Genomic DNA, 22,239 nt, shown 5'->3' with positions numbered 1-22,239 from the left:
TCTGGGACGCCGTGTTTGATTATCTATACACTAGGTGGCGCGAGCCGTCGCCCTATTCAAAGAGTTTAGCCCTTACCATCCATCCATATATTTTCTATGTTAGAAGGAACTACAGGCAACACTGTTGAAAGGGGGGTGCGGGGAGGGGAGAGTCGCGTCGTAATAACTTCGTCTACCATCAACATAGCGAGCTCGGGTAACGACCGACGATCTCCTACCGAACAGCAGTCCAGCTCTGATTGCTAATCACTTTATAATAGACGCAGTTAACGAGCGATATAACACCATGAAGGCGTACGGCCATACACGGTCCCGTAGCTACAAATTCGCCAGCAAAAACTACCTAGAGACGCCCTCGATTGAAACGGTTATATGTCTTTGCGGACAAATTCGCAATTCTGCGGTTGAGTTTAATATTAATCACTCCCCGTACGTAAATTCGTCGCGTAGCTTGTGTATGGCGTAAACACGATTCCCTGGACTTGCTGAAGTGCTGGCGGTCGTTAAGTTTTAAGAAAATTTCTTGCGTGTAGCTCCCAGATAAAAAGCAAGAGTACCTGAAAAGAGAAGAATATCAGGCACCAGATTTCGCCCCAATCCAGCTACTGCTAAAGTGTTTTCATGCTGATGATATTATTCGTGGATACGCCAACATTGTCAATGTAGTGCACTATAGTCATAGTGACAAGTGCGTGCTTGGAAGCGGCTTTCCATGCTTGCGTTGTGACAACACTGGTGGCGCTCGCACTCCCTCTAGACCACTCGCTTTAGACCATCATTTTAGTCATGTACAATAACACCAAAGTGTTCCACGAACATTGGCTTCTCAAATTCAGTTCGATCTAAGGTGTCATGCGTATGTGCGATTCGCATGCAGTTTTCCTGGCTCATCGCAGCAGGAGGATGGCTAATTTTTTCGATGAATGCCCTCTCTTTGTACGGCGTTTGGTGAAGTTAAGTAATTAAAGCTGAAGCATATTGCGTGTATTGTAGGAGCACAGGAAGGAAAGCAATAGCTTGAAGAAACACTTCCGACACGGCGGTGTCAGCCGACAATGGCCAACTTTAGCGCCGGCATTTAATTCGAAAATTTTGCTACTAGATTTTCTCAATGTTTCTAGGAGCTTTCGTTGAAGATAAACATTTATGTGCGGGGGGGGGGGGGGGGGGTGATTGTACCCCGTTGGAACGCAGTCACTTTATTTTATTAAATTGTTGAGCTGTGCTCACACTCAGTCGAGTTTCACCGGTATTGTGGTAGTTGTGAACGTGAAAACAAAGAAACCGAGAGGCAACGGTTTTAACTCACTGAAGTTCTTTTTAGTATTTTTCTTATGGCTGGGATATTTAGGGTTTATATATCAACAATATTTATCAGTAATTTATAAAAAAGAGACATATTGCTTCTTTTTGCTTCTTTCTTGTTTTTAGTAAAAGTAATGTAAAAGGGAGGTTATCCGGCAAATAAATATTACTCTTTGAGTATCGGGCTCAGCTGACATAAGTTAAAACAATTACTATCACAAACAGTAACTTATTTAACTAAATTTGGTTAATGCACTTTTCTTCTACATATAGTATGATGCATCAAAGTTCGCGATGTTTTAAAATTTGGTAATATACACTTTTAAAAGTAAAGTATATATTATGCCCTGGCGGACGACTGACGTACCACTTGCCATTCTGGAGTGAACGTACCTTGATGTGTTGCCTTTTACATGTTTTGGAGACCGAGGTTAAGTACAGTTTCGCAGAATAGAACAGTATAGTACCTTTCGCATGCGGTTTGACCTATATTGATATTGAACCAATTTATTCTAAGCCGCTGCATAAACTCTTGTGTTCTTTTTATATTATTTGGTCCAACGTTAGGGAGAATCCCGCGGCTGATGCGTAGCTACATGAAATACAAAAAGTAACCATCGTCGTGGTCTTCAAAACGCCCAAAAATTACCCCAAAATCAAGTATTTTTTAACAGTACTACAGTTGCGCAAAGAATATGAAACGATCATTGCGTGTGCAAGCAGAGCTTAAGACTAGCATGAAGTTAAGGAATGTATAAAAATACTCATGAAGAAACAATTATAGCTACTAAAGCATTTTTGATCGGTTGGCCTGGCTGTCCGTAACCTCATTAACATTAATTTAATGCACACGTGATAAGGTAATGAATCTTTTCGAGACCTTGCATTACCGAGTTGTAAAACAACGCGGCGTCGTAATGAAGTCTAGACGTTCCTACCAAGGTCAGAAAAAACCCAAACAAAAACAAACAACACGTCTGTACCTCGCTTCGAGTTCCCATCAACCTCAGCTAGGAAAAAACAATTTCACCATAATTTCGATCCAATTAGACTAAGTAACGACTCCTTCCTTATTCCAAAAAACTAGGGAAGATCGATTCAAGCAAGCAATCAAACCAGCAAAGAAGAAGGGGAATAAAACACAACAACAGTTGCTTGGTTCCGCAATCGGACCTCAAAAAAGAGTTGGTGAAGTGCGTCGACTCGTTTTGAGTCGTCGTAAAAATCAATCCCGGCCATCTTTCTGCGCACTCGAGCCTGAGAAGGCTGGGAAGCCAGCGAAGAAAGTCGTAAACCCAAGTCGTCTCGCCACTACGTGCATCCTTGGTCTGGTCCGATGCCCACTGGCGAAGCCTAGGGATTGGATCTCCAGCCTTGCAGCGTAATCAAGGATTTTCGTTTACGATGCGGGTGGCGTTTATCCCCCCCCCCCCCCCCCCCCCCCCCCCCCTCGATCTTGTCTTCAAAAGCTCCCGAGTTCGATCTGTCTAGTTCCTCGAGCAGACCGAAAATCGTTGCGGGCCACCACAGAATCAAAGAACATAAAATATGTTGAGAAATGAAAAAGCGGGAAAAAAAGAAGAAAACCTAGCTGAGTTTTCTCATCGTCCCTGATTGAAACAGAAGACGTAAAGATAATAACAATAAAATAAAATAAAAAAAAAGCATAAGCAAGATCTGAACTTACTCGACTCGAGGTGTGGCTTGCACACGGCTACCGACTCGATGCTAAAGATAGAGCAACTGAGCACTGATTGGAGCTCCGAAGAAGGCAAGGGATAGAGGGAGATGGGAATGCACTGGAAGATCATGAAGTTTGTCATTTTACTTGATTTACTAGATTTTTTTCGTTGTTTTTGTGTGTGTGTTGGTGAATATATCGGTGATGCGCGATGGCGCAGTACGGCGGTAGCCCTACGGATAATGTGTGGGATTGGATTGGCTGCGTACGTTTCGCCCATCACCGGATTGTTCGCTGTCGGTCGCAGCCGACGAGGATTTTCGGGAGCTCGCTCGGATGTCTGGCCCAGCGAGCGCTGTTCGAGTCGAAATCCCGGGGCTTATCGTTCTGGTCAGAAGTAATCGGGGTTCAATGTGTCCTTAATCTCGTCCTAATTACATTATAATTCCTCTGGAATTTTGAAGAACCTTAAAAATTACAGTGAAGCCACAGTATCAAGCAGAATTGGATGCCCGCTGGCAATCACACATTGCCTTACAAGAAAGAGCATGACTTCCAATTTTTCATAACGTTTTAAACCGAACAAAAATACCTGAAATTGTCACCACGCTATAAACAATACTTTTTTTTACTTGTTTAATTAGAAATCTGCACCCTACAAAACTCGACGTCAAATCGATTAGACAATAATACCAAAAAATCATCAATCAGAATGTCCACTTTTTGTAATTCCAAGCCCAAATTTCGCACGCTTGTAGACTTCATTTCAATATAACTTTGCAGAACGCGTACAGTACGACTACAATAAACTGTTACGCCAACTGCAAAGATCCCAAAATACCAGGCACGATCCGCGCAACGAATGATGAGAACCTCCTGTATCCTCCTCGTTGCTTCCACGGTATCTACCACATGACACATAAGGCAGTGAGAGAGAAAGAGAGGGAGGAAAGCATGGGGTGGCATAGTTTGCCTTTCGGTGCTGCGGAGTCCGCCGCGTGTTTTGCGGGTGGTCTATAGACCTTTTTCGCTCACTCTCGCCCCCGACCACCAACTAGGCATATCCGGTATGGGCGACGAAAAAATATTGAAACCTTTCAACCTGAAAATAGTAAAAAAATAGAGGGGAGAGAAAACGAGAATGAGTGACGGTTACGCTTTTCTCCTAAATGCACTCTATTGTCGTGGCGACGGCAAAACAATGTTTTCGCCAGTCTTGTACACGGTACTGAAAAAAAGTAATCGATTACAATTACTATTACTCTTGGCTAAAAAGTATTTGAATAGATTACTTGATTACTCGACAGCAAAAGTAATTGGACATTACTTTAATAAGTAACCGTTACTTTTCCGATTACATTATTGTGTGAAGACTTACATCTTTAGCGCTCATGACAATGAACTTCTTCCAACCTATATTACACATTTTCACATGTATTGAAGAAGTAAAAACGGGTTCCCTCTTCGTGGTTCTTGCACCTTCACAATCCGTGCGGGCACATGCATAGAGTTCGTTTGAAGGTGTTTAATTATTTGGACGTTCGCCAGTCGAGGGGGGTGGGGGGAGGAGGAGGGGGGAGGGGGAGGGAGCGGAGGGGATTGTAGATCTTGTTAAGCTTAAGCAAGGGTTGTCGCTCAAAGTTTGCGTCGCTCATTTTATTATTCACGTGTGGATTAACTCGCATGTTATACAAAAAAGCAGCACCTCCAGCATTTGAAACGGATCGTGTGTAGTATCCATTAGCGGAAGAGATCGCCCCGACCACTTCTCAACTCGAAACCTTGCTTGTCACAAAGACCCCGTAGGGGAAATAGGGAAATATTTGAACTGGCTTTGGTATATTTTGCATCCGGTTTAGACATGGCTCGGTCCTGGTTCTCCTACGGGCTGCGAGTAGGTACCGTAAACAGGATTGTTTTTTTTTTTTTGTTTTGTTTTTTTAGTTATGTGTGTGTGTGTGCGTGAGGGGGCTAGTTTGAACGAAGAACTCACAAAGCTACATTCTGCTCCCTCAAACTTCGCCCTGAATGGCCTTTGTCTCGCACTGAGGCTTCCCTAGGGCTTCCCACTCCCAGTCCCAGCTCGAAAAAAACGGACATTCTACAGAAACTGTACATACAAAGGGGTTGACCTCGTTTCCTACAGCTCCGCAAAAATATTTCTTTTTTTCCGTTCAAAAAAATAAGCAAATTTTATTTTTGTCATTTCAGAAAAAAAAGGTGTGTGGAGGGGGGGAGGGGGAGGGGAGGGGGGGGTCCCGTGGAAAAATAGTAACGGCTAGAAGTAATTTTTATTACTTCAAAAAGTAATCAAATTACTCTTATGATTACTGCCTAATAAAAGTAATCAACTGATTACAAAATTACTCGAAAAAGTAATCGATTACAAGTAATTTGATTACTTGTGATGCGTACGGTACAAGTCTGGTTTTCGCCCATACTGGAAGTGACGACAATTCAAGATGGCGGCGCCCTTGAAGAAAGGGTCTATACGAAGCGACATTTCGTCTGCTTCTTGTACAGTGGTTGCGATTATGTCAGAACGCCGAGCTGATATTGGCTGACTGTAAAAACCATAGTGGATAGAGCTCGAGACTTCTACCATTGAGGTCTACCACAATCCTTCCAATCAAAACCATCAGAGCTCGGAGTCGTTCTGACGTCATCGCAACTTCTCCCCAAGAATCAACGGCTTTCTCACCGTATTAAGACCGCGTGGCCAGTACTTAAGGGAGAAGGAAAGCACTGACGGCGGTACGGTGTCACCTCCCTCTCTCCAACGTTCCGAGTGACTCGTTTGCACCATAGTTCTGGGTCCCACATTACCCCACTTTATATCAACTGACAACTTAAGAAACGAAGGGCGTCGCGAATCCGGAGAAACCAATAAAATTGCAGAATTGCATATAAAAATAAATGGAACAATCATGAAGTGTCTGAGAATGAAGAAATTGGCAGCGACCCTTACTTTCAATGTCCTATGATGCATGAAATGAAAGGTTTAAAAAGAAATCATTTCAATTTGTTTAGTTAGAGCGTATACAGTCTTTTAGAGTATAGGTCACGTGACGTGACGTGACGTGATTCTAGCGGGAAATGCAAGCACGGACAGACGGACGGACGGACGGACAAAATGTTTTGATTGGGAGGTAGCGTTAAAAAGCACTGCATGCTTTCATATGCAAGTTCGTCTGCGTCTTGCGCACCTCGTGCGTTTGTTGCCCACCAAACGCGATCACGTGCATCCCCCCCCCCCCCCCGCATTTCAACCCCCCCCCCCCCCCCTCCCGTACCTCAATCAAAACAAAAAGCGCGTTTCCTTCGCGTTCTGGTATGCGTTCCTCTTTGCGTTTTGATGTGCAAGACGCATTTTGGGAACATTTGCTTGCCGTATAGACATTTTCTGTTTCCTGCCGCTCTCAGTCACGTGGGTTCTGTATTTGGTATGCGGGACGAAAAAAATAATAAAACATTTCAACCTAGAATATGCGAAAAAATATGGGTGAGGGGGAAAAACGACTCTGTGACGATCCCGCATTTTTCATCAATACCTTCAAGCGGCGTGATGAGAAAAAACTGTTTTACCGCATACCAGAAGTGACGACATTCAAGATGGCTACGAACTTGCGGAAAAGGTGTACACTGCGCGTCTCTACCTAATTTTAGCGCAACTTTCAATAGATACAAGCTTCTATTCCTGTGAGCCAATTAAAGTGAGAAAACTCGAACTTGTTCATTTCAGCACTATTGCGCTAAAAAAACGAAGCACACGACCTTCCCGCGTACGAGGAGTGCTCTCCGATAATATGCCGTCGCGCTCTACGCTTTGAGGACGCGCTGATTGGTTTCCTGCGGCACTAGATTTCGCTGTTCGTAAAGCGTAATGAAACGGTGTATGGTTTCTTACTGCTTAAAAGTGTTTTCGCCGTTATTATTATTTTTTTTTTTTTCGCAAAGATTATTTTGCGTCGACTTCGAGAGGGAGAAAACAAAACGAAAGGACGAGTCTGAGACGAGGGTCGCGAGACGCCGATGAAAGGTCGTGCGTGAAAAAATAGCAGAAATCGTTACGGAACTGACGAAGCGTGTTTTGTTTTTTTTCCTGGCCGGCCCAAATTGCGAGCCAACCGACTGCTGTGCTTTCGAAGCGGGGGTTCCTCCTTTTCGTTCTTTCTGGGTTCCCGTGGTCGGGGCCGTCGTATGGGTTAGCTTCCGACGGTCAAGTGGGGCAAGGTCGCCATCGACCGGGGCAGCGCGCGCGACCATTGGGGTCTGGGGCCGAACTGATGCGTGGCACACGGGAATCACAATGGAACCCGAGCACTGCAATTTGTGTTTCCACTGCATCGGGTATAGCTTCGGTTCGATTTGTTTTTCTTGTATTTTGTTTTGAGGAAGGGGAATGGAGGACACGTGCTTCGTTTCAGGGAGGATGATAGATTAATCATGGTTTGGTTGGAGTTGGTTCTCGAAAGTGTGACAGGAAAAAAAACAGTGATTTCGCTTTATTTATGTCCATGCCGCGGCCGCTCTATTTATGGCTAAACGAACCGCCCCGTCCTTTTTGTGTAATGATGACAGGAAAACGAAATGCTTGATGTAGATAACGTAGAGGTTCAAGAGGGCTGGTTAGCTTAGAAATACTGAAATAAACCCAGAGAGCGTAAACATAAAAATGAAGATGAACAATTCAAGATGTTCATCTTCATTGAAGATGAACATCTTCAATGAAGATGAACAAGATGAACAATTACTGTTCCAATGGCTCGTACTACCTGCTTGGGACCTCCGTGTTTTACAGGTAAATTGCTGTATTTATCACACCCCTCACTTGCAACCAGTGAATTGTAGAATAAAATTACTGTAGAAACATCGCCATTCTAGGGTTAATGCTCTAAAAAATAATGTAGCATAATGGACTATAATGATAACGTATGGGTTAGTTGGGCTAGTTGGTTCCTATCGCACTAAGAGCGACAAAAGACAGGGAAAGTATAAAGACTACGACAACACAAGGCGCCCTATGTTCTGGTCTTTACACTGCCCCTGTATTTTCGTCCTTCTCGTGTGCAACGTTAATGTGCACTAGATTTCTAAGAATGCGTCCGAACCGCCGCAACAACAAGCCTCCCAAGAGCCCTTTGCGGACGCACTTCTGGCAAAGAAGCAAAACAGAGAGCCCCGCTGGCACTAATAAACGGGAAGCCTCTTACCGAATAGCAGGAAGCAGCAGGCACCAAGACAAAAATGAAGCCAATCAAACGTACTTTCGGAACCCCCTCCTCCCCCCCCCCCCCCTCCCCTCCCGGTAAAAGAGCAGACCGTTATGATCGCTGGCTGGAGGTTGTAATGCATTTTCGCTGCCGTACTGTCGGCCTCAATACGGTGCCCTAGTCTCGATACGAGGACTCATTCCAGGGATGGAGACTGTTCGGTAATAACATTCCGTCGCTGCGGAGACCAAGCTCGCGTATGAGATGCCGGTGAGAGAAGGACAAAAGGTCAGGCCAGCGCCTTTGCTTCCATCCTTTGTGCTTTCTCTCGGCGACACCTCTAGATGGATTGGTCGTGCCATACAGAAAAATAAAGTTCGAGTAGTCGCACGTTTCATCATCCCTATAATCTCGCCGTCTTTTTTGCCTGTCGGCATTCGTCCTTTAATTATACTAGTTTATCTGGGTCGTGAAGAAAGTCGACTTTTAGTGTGTTTTTTGTTTGTGACACAGTACTCCATCCTTTGTAAACAGCAAGTGTTTGAGGATGCCTTTAACCCTGTTATTGTATCTGAGGTTTTTCTTCTGTCTTTTTTTTTTATTATTATAATTTATTAGTTAGGCTAACATTAGTACTAAAACATTTGTTTTATAAAGGCGGGTGAATAGATTAGAAAGCTGACTTTATAATAGTTGAGTGATGAACAAAGCATGGCGGAACTGTGCGTCTTTTGTGAATTCGCGCACGTGCAGTGTGATGAAGCTTGGTCCTCATTTCAATGTCAATAATGACGCAGCGGCATAATATACTACAGCTCGGTTAACATATACATCGCAGTACTAAACCGATGCTATGAAAACCGCGCTCAAGCAACACTGTGTTTAAACATAAGTGAGCAAAAATGCGGAGTTCACAGCACTGTATCACTAATATGGGGCGAAGGCACAGCTTCGTCAGAAAGGTCAGCCCTATCCCCAGTGCTCACTAATAGCGCTGAGGCAGCACTGCGGTGTGTGAATGTCATCAAAAGAGGTGATCCAATAGGCCTACCTGACAAATTTACGAGCAACCAAGTATTTTGTCACGCGCTCAAAACCTGGTTCAGACGGTTACATTGCTCGCGTTCAGAGTGACCGAGATGGCAGCAACGATAGATTTTCCGGCAGCAGTGTCCGCCGTACTCAACGTTCCAAGCAATGCAAAAAAGTAGGTTATGGAAGCAACTGCGAGCTTTGGTTTCCCCGGTGTTCCGGTCGGTGCTGTCATTTTGGTTCCTCTGGACGCAATCGACAAAAAAATACATGAACCCGATTTGGGCGCAAGCATTGAGTCTCGGAGGGTCAAAACAAATATGGGAAAAGCTCCCAAAAACAGCACATCTCTCATTACCACCCTCGCTGCTCACGTGCAAACTTTTGCGATCATATTGAAGCGCTCTAAATTGAGAACTTGAGTTTCCGAACGAGCGCCTCCTGAAGCAATTAAATGTGGCAAGTAGCGAGAGCACTCTTTCCGTTATCGTGGGTCGTTAAGAGAGAGGTTTAGGGAACCGTTTCTGCACGTCCGATACAATACGATGGCCCCATCGGTATGAACTGCGGGTATGCGAGTCTTCTATTGTAGCGCATGCGCAGTTCGTACCGGAGGGCTCATCGTATCGTTTCGGATAGCAAACAACAGTTTTCTAAAACTCTCTAGTATTCCCATGCAACTAAGGACGCTCTGCGACGGACGGTACGAACCGCGGGAGCCAATCGGTAGCTCGGAACGCGAGAGGCGACTTTCCGGTTGGGGGCGGAGTTAAGCACAGAGCGCGAAGTCACGTGGCACACGGTGGAGCAGTGGATTGGCTTTAAATGGCTCGTAGCATCCGTCGCGGTACAACGTTAAGCAAAACGTAGCAAAGTATTATGACGCGTGTTGGAGACCCGTACTTTCCCTGGACACTGTTTTAACCGATTAACTCGCATATGCCCCATGGTCACCACGAGCCCAAGAAATACAGAAATTGACTTATTTGTTTGTTTTATTTATTTTTACATACTGCCGGCCCGTGGGCTGTGCCAGGGAGAAACACATACTTTTAACGAAACGAAAACGTTCATACTTTCAATAAGACATTAAACAGTATAATCTTTACAGTATTAGACACAAAAAGCTTCAGAGCGCAAATAAAAAGAAAACAAAGAAAAAAGGACTAATTGCACGTAAAAATAAAGCTATAATTAATTAAACAGTAACGATACATTGACAACGATAATCGGAGGGAAGAGAGGGAAGAAAAAAAATACGTCGTGGCGATGACGCTCGCATTTTATGCGCGGTGAACCGATCAAACGGCAGTGTTCACTCTGCCTGCTTCGGCGCTCGTTTTTTGGCGTTCTCGTGGGACAGTGCCCCGAAATCTCGTTGGCAGCGGAGCAGAATGAATGTGCTCGAGTCTCGGCACACCACGCCTCTCTCAAGCTGTCGGCAACCACGGGCCAGCTCGTCTCTCTGAGTGCCGGTGGCGCTGCTGTCGGCACTCGCATGCGCGGACACCACATCCTGTCCCGCGACCCCATGTAACCGCGCACGCGCAGTCCCGATGTGAGCAAACGCGGACTTGTTTTGTCTGTATACAGAACGTTGGTTTGCCAAACTATTCTTTTTTTTTTTTTTTAAGCAGCGTTACTTCCTATTCTTTAACTATACGGTTGCCGGCGGCTTGAAAAATGCGGGACGCAGCCAATCGCGAGAATTTCATTGTCGCACCTCAGCCAATGACATCGCGAGAGGATCGGATGAAAAGACCTACGAACGAATAAATAAAAAAAAAAAAAAGGGGGGGACCGGGAACAGATATAAATAACCGACGACCAGTTCGCGCTTTCGACTTTTCCCTCCGCTTCCTCCTCTCCCCCCTTCTACCGTGTCCACCGTTGCCTGTTTCCTCCTCCCCCCGCGGTGAAGAGGACCTTCTGCCTTGCAGAATCTTGAGTCTAGTCGTCGGCTTTCAAGCCACGTCCTGCTTTCCTTAAAGGGGTGCTCCGGCGTTTTCTGTGTGGTCCCGATTTTTGTATTTTTGTGAAAATGCTATACTCACCAGTAAACGAGCTGAAGTGTTAACTCAAATATTAGGTCGAGAGAATATCTTTTTGCGAAGTTGTTGAATCTTTTTTTTTTTTTGGTCCACACCACGCGTTTTTACGTGAACGCCTCTACGGGCAACAATAAAAAAGTGTAACATGATTGTAAACCTTAGACGGGTAGGAAAAGGAAAACGGGAAGGAAGCCGTAAAATGAACAGGCGACGTCTCAAACTCAGCTACGAAGTTTATTTCGTACACGGCTTATATACCGCGTCTCCAACGCCGTCCCTCCAATCATCAGAAGCGACAAACCCCCCCGACAGGAGGACACATTCAAACAGGAGGGTAATAAAAGAAGCGCACACACGCAGTTCTTAACAAAAACGGGAGTAAACCTCTTCTTATCTCCCCTGACATCGGCTACAAAACATTTACATCGCCGCAGTACCCCTTTAAACTGTAAGAAACCTTACTGAAACAACTTACGTCAGCTCGCCTGCACTCTGACGATTTTTTTTTTTTTTTTTTTGTTAATGAAAAAGGGACGTTACGTAGACTTTGTTACCAACTGATTACAAGCAGTTTCACATCGCCAAATGAATGCTTTGGAAGCTCGCTTCAGCACCCGTGCAGCAGCACGAAACAGATGCTCGGCATAGTTCATTTCTAGACTGCCCCCCCCCCCCCTCCCCCGACCTGCGAGACTGCCTTCCACTGACGTCACGGCAATGAAAAAGCGCGGGTACATGTAAATACTGGGGTTAGCGTCATTTTCAATCGCCCATTTCAAAAGGACTATCTTGTAAAATTCGCGATACTCAATAGCATGCCGGAAAGGGTAAAAACCGTCCTTTCCTAAAACATAGTTAGTTCTAAAAATAAAGTGAACAACTTAGCTAAAAGAATTGCCGGAGTTGTCAGTGACGAAGTATGTCCGCCCGACGGACGAATTCTATTCGAGTGCAGTGACGCAGACGTGTTCTGCTAGCAATGAAGCTTAATGATCTGAAGCTCTCCCCTTGTGGCCTTGCTCGTGTGTTTCGCATCGAGGGAAAAAAAATTCATCTTTGATCCATCATTTAAGCTGAAAACCTTCCAATATATATATATATTTATTCTTATTTTATTTTGCGCGGAGTTTGGCATGGTTTTCTGAAGCGTCGGCATTAGTGAGACCTGACCATATACGCATCAATTTTAAATGACGGCGCGGCGCTTCCTCTCGCTTTACGACCACTCTGAATTTTATATCAAAGTCGTAAAGAAAGGATACGTCCCGATGGAGACAAACTACGGCCAACAAAAGAGGGTCGGTATCTTTCCGGTTCCGCAGTATTGCTCCATCGAGGTTCCGAGGGAAGGCGATCGGTGAGCCCACTTCGGGCATTTAAAATTCGACTGGAAATGAAGAAACCTCAAATGTGGGCGGCACTCTCGCAAGGCGTCAGTGCAGACCCAACTTGTGCGCGTGTTCCTGTAGCACCGCGTTTCTTGTTATATCGGTGATGTTTTTTTTTTTGTTTTTTTTTTCGGATAAATGTTTGTTTAACGTTCGCGTACGCCGCGCATCTAGAGAAACCGCAAAATACATATGGAGATTAAATGTGATTGCGCACCAGAGAGCTATATGTTCCGAACGTTGTACTCTTAGAGGAACGTACAAAATGGTTCGTAGTGTTGCACATCGCAGTTCAGAGGCCCCTTATTTTGTTCACTTCTTTAAAAGTTATTTTCCCCTCATATTTGACGTTGCAGCTTTTACTGGCGTAGATACATATCTTAAGTATTTTATTTTTCACTGTGTTTGTCAAAACATAGCCCATGACTTTGTGCTTGACCTGCCATGATGGCAATTGTTTTTAGAACAAGTCTACAGTTCGTCTAACCGACTTTGATCTTAGCGCCAAAAAGATCTAAATTAAGCACTTGGCGAAAAATCAATCCAACGAAAGTGTTTTAACCCAGCTATTTTATATACCAAAAGGGCATACTCCAGAAAGCATGCAAAAAATAAGTTTTACGTTTACTTGTAAATATACTTGGAGCGGGTATATCCTTAACCTCCTATAGACCGTTCCACTAGGAAGAGCGGAGAGCGAAAAAATGCCCTCCCCCTCTCACCCAGGGCGTCGTCTGCGCCGCCGAGTGGGCTGTACCCAATGGTTGTTCCTAGCATCCGGCTGACGTTCAAACTCGGTTTATAATCGCGTCATTTTGGAAATTGCAAGCGCAGATGCGCAGAAATGTATATGCAAGTTATCGTGTAATGCTCTTCTCAATAAAATGGGAACGTGCAAATAAAAAAACAAAATGTGAAACGTGTGTCAGAGTGGCTGGACTCTCCGGCGAAAATCAAATCCGGTTGCTATAGCTTTTTTACTATAAAAAGTTCGTATTGGCGTAGGCCTTTAGCGACAATGAGTGGAAGTCAGGAATAATAAATAAAAACGTACTCTCCTGACGCAATAGATGCAGTGGTTGAGGGTAGCACTGCCGACTGACTCCACTGGTACTGAAGTAACGGAACAAATATATGCTAGTTGATCATTTACTGAAATAAAACGACAGAGCGCTATAGTCTGATTTTGGAGTACCCATGAATATTCTAAGAACGCGAAACACTTCACAACGGCAGCCACGAGCGAGAGTTCGATGTTCGGTACAGCCCGCCGATACAGCCCAAAGATGGAGAACGGGAACCTCCCGGTTTGTCGTCTGCTAGCGGAGTCGGGCGCGTGCCCCCCCTCTCGTTTTATCCCGCCGAACCTGCTGAACTTCCCGGATGTGTGGAGAGGGCTCTCCGGTCTAACAATTGGCGCCGCCCTGAGAGCACTAAATGGAATGTTTTATAGTGGGCGTTAATTGCCCGACAAGGTTGGCACCAGTAGCAGAACTCATAAGCACATACAGCCTGTTATGTATATATATATATATATATATATATATATATATATATATATATATATATATATATATATATATATATATATATATATATATATAGTGCTGTAAAATTCTAATAAATTTTACCTCAATTAAAGAAAGCATATTGCTTCTTACTTCCCACATACTTAAAGCATGGTTTATATGTCGTAAACGTGCCAAACCTCAATGTCTTTTAGCGTATGTCATACTGCTAAGTGTCAGGAAAACAATACCCTGTTTCTCAACCCGGATTAAAAAAATACACAATTTAGACAGTTTTATTTTACAGTAAATTATTCGCTAGCGGTGGTGACAAAATGCGAATATCTGACACGATGACGTTTCAAAAAACAAAAAGAAGATAAATATTAAAAAAAAGTTTGCGACCCTGTGTACATTTAAGCATAATATTTATTGAACCATAAAACGGCATTGTGGGCGCCTGCGGCATTTTTCTGCGGCGAAAAAAATCTTGTCAACAAAAACAAAACTGGCTTGTTTTTTTTTTCTTTCCTTTCTAGCTGACATTTATATTTACTAAAATAGACGCCATAGGTTCCCGTAATTCTATTTCTAGGCATGGCCTAAGTGGACGTCAAGTCATAAGCAAATATTGTTTAGTTTTTTTTTTTTTTTAATCTTCTGATTTAAGTAACTTCATCTCCTCAAACTTCCGTATTCCATCACCCTCACTAGCGTCACATTCACGCAGAGTTTCAGCCTCGTGCATCGCGTAGGTTATTTATGCGGGCAGAGAAACATTGTTTCCTTTATCCCCTATCTAACACCGTAGCAATAAAATAGACAGTCGAAGCACCGAACCGACCAACGTATTTCGGCCGACCAGACGAGCCGCGTACACAACCAATAGATAAATAAACAAACACGCTTCGCGCAAAATAGTAAACGGACCCATTAGGATCAGCGGCGGGTGATCATTCCTGCCTAAGTGTTTCTGCGCTGCGGGCAATTCCAGGCCGCAAAAAAAGCGGCAAACAAAATTTAAAGAAAAACGCAAGGTTTTTTGTTTTGTTTTTGTTTTTTTTATTTCGGAAGCAACTGGTGGAAGAGATCCAGCGCCATCGACGTAGGAACAGCGAAGCAGTCAGATGCCAATGGCGAGCGTTGTCCGTAAAAGTGTACCTCCCTTCTGTTTACTCGGTGGGTGGGTTTTGAGAGCAGGCAGACACAGAATCAGTTAGTTGTTCGCTTTTTCCCCGCACAGAAGAGAAAAGAGCGTACACGCGCGCACACGCACGCACACACGCACGCACACGAACCAGATTTCCACATCCCCCGCATCTTCGATGGGGCATACAGGCGGCAGGAACGGCCCACCATTAATCAGACCCATTCCCCTTAATTGCATTAGGATTCAGCTTCCTGGGTTCCTGTACGAACCCGGAGGAGGAGGAAGAGGATGAGGGATGACGCTTAGAGAAGAAGGATGGGGGAAAAGTCGAACAGGGTGTGGGTTTTGTTGCGGGTCTCAAAACTCTTTTCCTTTATACTTCGAATTTCTTGCCTCTTCCGCGGTTTTTATTATTATTATTATTATTTGCCTGATTAATTAAGGATTGCGCCCGTTCCTGCATCCCGCGGTTTTTGTTGATACTTGATACCTCTCACTGTTGAGAAGAGTGACGTGAAAGGCTTTCGTTCGCTGTTAAATCTTTTTTTTTGGCGCGCGTTTTAACGACAGGTGCGCTGTGTAGGTGGGGCCAGGCGCGTCCGAGATGACAGTTACCGAATAGACAGACGCGTTGCCTGCCTGAAAGTCCTCGACATAACACGTAAAGTCCCTCATTTTCTCTCGCGCACGGCTGGCGCAGCCAGTGATATAGTCCGAGACAGGCTAAGAAGCGATGAACTATGCCTGCCACGATCTCGCTCATTCCGTCGTGACTCATTCTGCGCCGTCCTTAACGGCACACGCAGCAATCTAAAGGACTGTAAGAACGCTAAGAAAAGGTTGTGGGACCAGCCACACACTGCCCTTCTTAATGGCCGACGACCAGATACGAGATTCTGCAAGGCAGAAGATCCTTCTCACGCTGGGGGAGGAACAAACAGACAACGGTGGACAGAGTAGAAGGGGGGAGAGGAGGAAGCGGGGAAAAGTGGAAAGCGCGAACTGGTCGTCGGTGTTTAAGCTGACGGCGTACGTACCGGCGTCTAAAACGTCTGCCCGTAATATCGCGCATGCGCGCCAGTATGCATTAGCATATACCCCGATATCTGCACAGTACGGGAACCTTCCAAAAATCTCCAGATTAATTAGATCCTCCTGTTCGATCACCACCAAGTCGCGCTGTTGTAGATATATAAGTGCACGGGAACGCGAGGTTGATTTCCATTTCGTGATTAATTAGGTTTAGCCCCGTCCAACTTTTTTTTTTGGCAGCTGACGGGAAGTCTTTAAGTGGTTTACGACTACTATATATCCGTTGTACCCGAAAGAATCGTGTCTAAGGTTTTTTTTTTTTGGATTATGTTTAAAATTACCAAACTTTAGCGCTTGTCGGCGATGATAAACGACAGCACTGATTCGAAAAAAAAAAAAAAACTGAACTAAAATTGCGAAACAAATTTTGCGGTCTCTCACAAAGCTCGCTTGCTGAAATTTGTTTCTTATTATTGTGGTTGTGTTATATTTGTGCATTCTAACACCGCGGGGGAAAAAAACGAGGAACGTCATCTATGGTCCCTGACTTGCCCAGATACGTAGGACGTAACTTATTAGTTATTGTGTTCATGCTTTCTACTTCGTTATTGGTCCTTCGTAGTTCTTTTCGACTGATGTCGCACTCTCATTGGCTGTGGAACGATAATGAAATGCCAGAAACTCTTGAAGTCTCCCCTGCCCCCCCCCCCTCCCCCACTTTTAATGCTGTTCGTGACCGTACCACCACCTGCCAAACAGAAAGATTTTTCGCGCAAACGTCGCGTCCAAAATAATAAAAAAAAACAAATACCGATTACCGCATTCAGATTCGCTACGCGCGCATCCTCCTCGGTCGGTCACGCTAATCAACGTGTCGGACATGGTTTGCGGGTCACGTGCCACGTGAACGGGAGAGGATGCCATCGGGCCATGTCTTACGGAAGTATATGCGGGAGTTGTCACGATCATATTTTGTTCCAGTTATTTTTCTTTTTTGGACTATCTCTCGGGCACATTTTCATCCCTTGAGGTCGTAACTTAAAACAGTCGACAAATAAAAAAACTATAGTCGGTGACAAGTCAAAAAATGAAGTGGAAGCTCCTCCCACCTCTTTCCACTGTAGTAGACCGAACGCTGGAAAGGAAGCGACCTTCTCTCCACCGTTCGCTCCGCGGAAGTGGAAAGAAGTGGGAGGAGCTTTCACTTGGTTCTTGACCTGTCACCGACTAAGTGCCCACTAAATTAGAGTTAAAATGCCGATAAATAGACCAAAAAAAGAAAGAAACACCGCTTCTCCTACCGTTCTCGCGCAAATATAACGAGTTCACGTTCCAATTCCACCGACGTAAGACGAGTCCCTGGGTCGCTTCGCCTGGTACGATGGAACGCCATTCCTACAACAATGCTTCTAAGATAGTTACGAACGGCGGAGCCGGAATGCTTCGGGTGGCGTGGTCATCAAGGCCGGCACCGGTAATTTTCCGGTGTGGTTCAAACGTGCAATTTAATAGACCATGCCCGCAAATGACGTTCCTCCGGTAGCTGGCGTGTTTGGTGTTAAATTAACGAAACCTGGACCCTACGGACAAATAGGAGAAAGCAAGGCGATGACTTGCTGCCTTAATTCCCGCTTTTAGGCATTTGATTTTCCATCGGCATATTTATCGGCTATAACGGCCGCAATTTCATTGCGACAATTAGTCGGTGACTATATAATGTTTTATATGGATTGGTCGTAACATTTTGGGAATAGTAAGCATTGCGCAACAACGTCTCCGAATCCGCTAGTTCGTGAAATCTCGTTTCCCTTCCTATTCTGTATACTCGTTATAACATTTAAAAAGGGGGACGTTTTCCGCATTACTCATGCGCTCCACGAAGTACTTCTTACAACACCTCGCTGTAAAAAAATAAAAAGTGATTTATATATATATATATATATATATATTTGTGACACGTGTAAGTTTTGATAAAATAACAATAAATCTTATCTAAGGCGCACCTTCCTCATATACAGGGTGCGGCCGTAAAAACTTTCACATTTGGCACGCCTAGCAAAAATCGAATTTCAAACATACATACCTGAAATTGGGCACACGAACGTCGATTATTCCAAAGTTTTTTGCCTATTTTTTTCAGACATCAACTCTGGAGTAGCGAATTATTAGAAAGATAACAAAAATGGCAGACGTGCATTTCCTATGGCCTATACCCGCCCGTTCGCCGTCTGCTATCTGGTTCGCGACGCCGCTCCCAGGTGGCGCACTGAACGCAAAAACTCGGGAAACCCGCTCGAAAGGCTGGTGTCGGGCGAGATAATCGCGATAAAAAGTGATTTGAACCAAATATATGAAGAATCGTTGAAATTACCTGTTTCAAGTCAAGTTCTGACAGATCTTCATGCAAGCAAGAAGACACCATGATGCGACGAGATCATTTATTTACAGCTGCTCGTCTTGTTGACAATTGCGGGTCGCTCTCGAAGACAGCAAGCACCGCTTCAATGAGCTCCTCATTTTTCAGTAGGCTCTCACGTTCACTGACTGGATTCTTCTTTTTACAGTCTTCTCCACTCACAAAACGATCCGCCCAACTCAAAACAGTTGGGCGTGAAGGCGGGCGTTTATGAAATGCAGTGCGAAATTTTCGTTGTGCTGTGGCCACCGAGTTCCGCTCCACGTACCACTTGACTGCCTGGACACACTCACTTGTCGAGTATTGTGGCATCGCAGGGCGGCGCGGAAAATATTTTGATAATAACTGCAGAAGACAGTGCAACAAAAGCAATAAATAGGAACAATCAAGATGCCTCAGCAGCGACACTCTTGATTCCAAAGTTGAGCTTTCACCGGGAACGGACCCGTCAACAGATAAGCAGACGACAAATGAAGACACACGTTCGTCTGCTTTAGAACATATTTTTATTAAACGAGGGCGTCCGCCAGTTTCTAAATTTCAAGTAAAAGGGCATAATCGTTCACATATTTCGGTAAAATCACTTTTTATTGTGATTATCTCGCCCGACACCAGCCTTTCGTGCGGCGTTTCCCGCGTTTTTGCGTTCAGTACGCCATCTGGGAGCGGCGTCGCGAATTAGATAGCAGACGGCGAACGGGCGGGTATAGGCCATAGGAAATGCACGCCTGCCATTTTTGTTATCTTTCTAATAATTCGCTACTCCAGAGTTGACGCTTGAAAAAAATAGGCAAAAAACTTTGGAATAAACGACGTTCGTGTGCCCAATTTCAGGTATGTACGTTTGAAATTCGTTTTTTGCTAGGCGTGCCAAATGTGAAAGTTTTTACGGCCGCACCCTGTAGGCATATTAATTCAACGCAAGAAGTGCAAAATTGGTAACGTTCAGCGAGAGGCTGAACTTCTTTAACTAAGCTTCTTAAGTTGAATTCGCAATAAAAAAAATAATCGAGGCAAAAAATATATATATATATTGTGTCAGCTTTTATTCAATCTGAGACATGCACGACGCTTTCTTTTAGAAGTCAAATAAAATTAGTTCTCCCACGAGATAAATAGACTCTAGGAACAACGATAAAAAATTAATGAAAAACACTGCAATACCAAAAAACATAGTAAAGCAAAAAAGAAAAGATGAGACAAGGGGGTAGTGTTTTGAGAAGTGTGTCAGAAAGGTGAGAAAGAAGGGAGAAAAAGAGGGTGCGAGTAGAAAAGATATTTACTGAAAGAAAAAGAGGGAAAGAGAGAGAAAATCGGGGCTGTCAGAAAATATCAAAGCGGTCTCTGGGAAGAAATTTTCTTTCGGGGTAAATTGCACGGCGGAACTTCGGAACCTTTTCGGAAATTGGAAAGGGCGGCCGACGCGCAAGCTGGGGTCCAGCACATTTCGCTTTGTCCCTGTCTTTGGCGTTTATTATTGTGTTTGTTTTTTTTTTTTTTCGTCTCCCTTCTCAACCAACTCGCTGACTAGTGTGTGTATGTCAATTCCGCTTCGTTTCGTTGGTATATGTTGACATCTCTTTTGTCCTTGCTATACAGTTTTTTTTTTCAGTTACTTCTAAATTTTGTTTTAGCTGTGTTTGGCTCAAAGAGTTGGTTGGGGTCGTAACATTTTGAAATAGTTTCTCCTCGCGCAGTCGAGAGCCTTGAACGCGCTTCGTTTACTCTAAATGCCATATAATTATTTCGGAGATTTTATTATACGCGCGTGGAGTAAATTATACACTATAACGCGCCATTAGTAAAAAAAAAAAAATTACGTCCCTATTTTTTTCACTTGTCGCGACAAAGTTTTGGTTTCTGGACGTCAGTAGTACCTGAGCTTCCCTTTACGTAATTGCTACGGCGTGTAGACCCGTTTTTTTTTTTTTTTTTTTTTTTTTTTACGCCTTTTAAGAAGTTGAGTTTTTCGTGTGTAATGAGTGCGGACGCATGTTAAATGTGAAACAATATCCGACGTCCAATTTAAATAAGGTATTCCCTCGATATCAAGCTGTCATGTTTAACAAAGTAGCAACCAAAAAGGACGACACCTATCAGGGACAGGAGATGGCATATTCCTTACGTCTCACTTATTGATCGAGAAACTTTGATAATCTCTGGCTGTCACAATATTGATTTTTTAAGTTTTATTTTTCTTTTTTTTTTTCTTCTACCTTGCTGCTTTTTGCGGATGCGTGGAGGGGTCGAGAACTCCAACGTTGTCATTGTTGTGTCAAAAGAATCGCGGCATTTCTGGGATGGGGTAATATATTAATATTTTCTAAAGAAGGACGGTTATCCACAAAGTACGATGGAGGTCAAAATACCTCCTTTGCATACAATTGTGAACTAACAAAAATTAATAATTTCCCCCAAAAATATGCGCCGAAAAATCGAGGGAGAGTAAGAGACATGAGCGCGGGGACACCAGGACTTCGAGCTCTGGTTGGAACGATAAGTGGGTAAACCTCGCGTTCTAACGCCTTCCATGAGTGCACTGGAGACAAAGGCAGAAGGCTTTAGGACTACGTACTAGTCCATAGCCTTCTATATACTGACAAAGCCTGGCAGATCTCCACATAAAGCGGCCGCCGAAATGGAAAAGGTGGAGCGGCAGACAACGGATGAGACGAGAGCCACGGGACATGCGCCCCGCTGCGGCGAGACGCCGAAACACACTTCTCCCGAGCGAACAAGTGTGTTTCGGGTCCTCGCCGCTGCAAAAGCTGTGCGCTGGCGTCCCTGAGAAATGGCTCTTTGATGCTCTGTGATAACGGATCCTCGCGCTTCAAATCGGTGACCGGGCACTCTATGGCTGCGTCGTCGAACTGCCAGGCTTTGTGAGTGTAGAGGAGGCTATGACTCGTGACAAAGACAGCTAGCTTTAGGTGTACGCACTAACCATTCGCACCAGACACGGCCGCTGTGACGTCCCCTCCTCTCCCTCAGCTTCTCGGTGCATATGACTCCTGCTGGTGGCAAAACTGACATGACTGTGAGATAGTCTGGATTGAAAACTTCACATCCCCAAATAATACCAATATAATAAATAATGCTTAATTTTTTTCATCTTTTATTTGGTATTTAGTAAAAAAAGACGCGATACATATTTAGGCTCTCGCGCCTGCCTTAAGCTGGTACCTGCTCGATTAAAATTGGACGTAATTTTATATTACATCCAATTTTACTCATGCCAAAGCTTCTCGCAAATATACAGAACAGCCTTTTTTACGAATATTATTTAAACTAATTTTAAACTAGCTGTAGTCGCTGACGGGACGAGAACTGGAGGGAGAAGTTTCAGTTCCGCCTCTATCGTGAGCTTCGTACCTTCAGTAACACTTCGCCGTTTCATTACCTTCGAGCGTGCTCAAGGAATTAAAGCACGGCGGAAGGCTTTCAGAAATGTCTTCCCATTCTC

At 44.3% G+C, this 22,239-nt stretch overlaps 1 protein-coding gene across 1 annotated transcript in view; it reads left to right on the top strand.

Moving 5' to 3' along the window:
- The window catches only part of LOC8035835 (gamma-aminobutyric acid receptor subunit beta), a 246,812-nt gene that overhangs the window by 13,978 nt on the left and 210,595 nt on the right, over positions 1-22,239 (top strand). The gene's annotated exons all lie outside the window — the stretch shown is intronic.

This window comes from Ixodes scapularis, unplaced genomic scaffold, assembly GCF_016920785.2.
Source record: "Ixodes scapularis isolate PalLabHiFi unplaced genomic scaffold, ASM1692078v2 PGA_scaffold13__105_contigs__length_92229423, whole genome shotgun sequence".
Taxonomy (NCBI): Eukaryota; Metazoa; Arthropoda; class Arachnida; order Ixodida; family Ixodidae; genus Ixodes; species Ixodes scapularis.
Note: the sequence above shows the minus strand (reverse complement) of the source record. Positions and strands in the feature narration are given on the sequence as shown.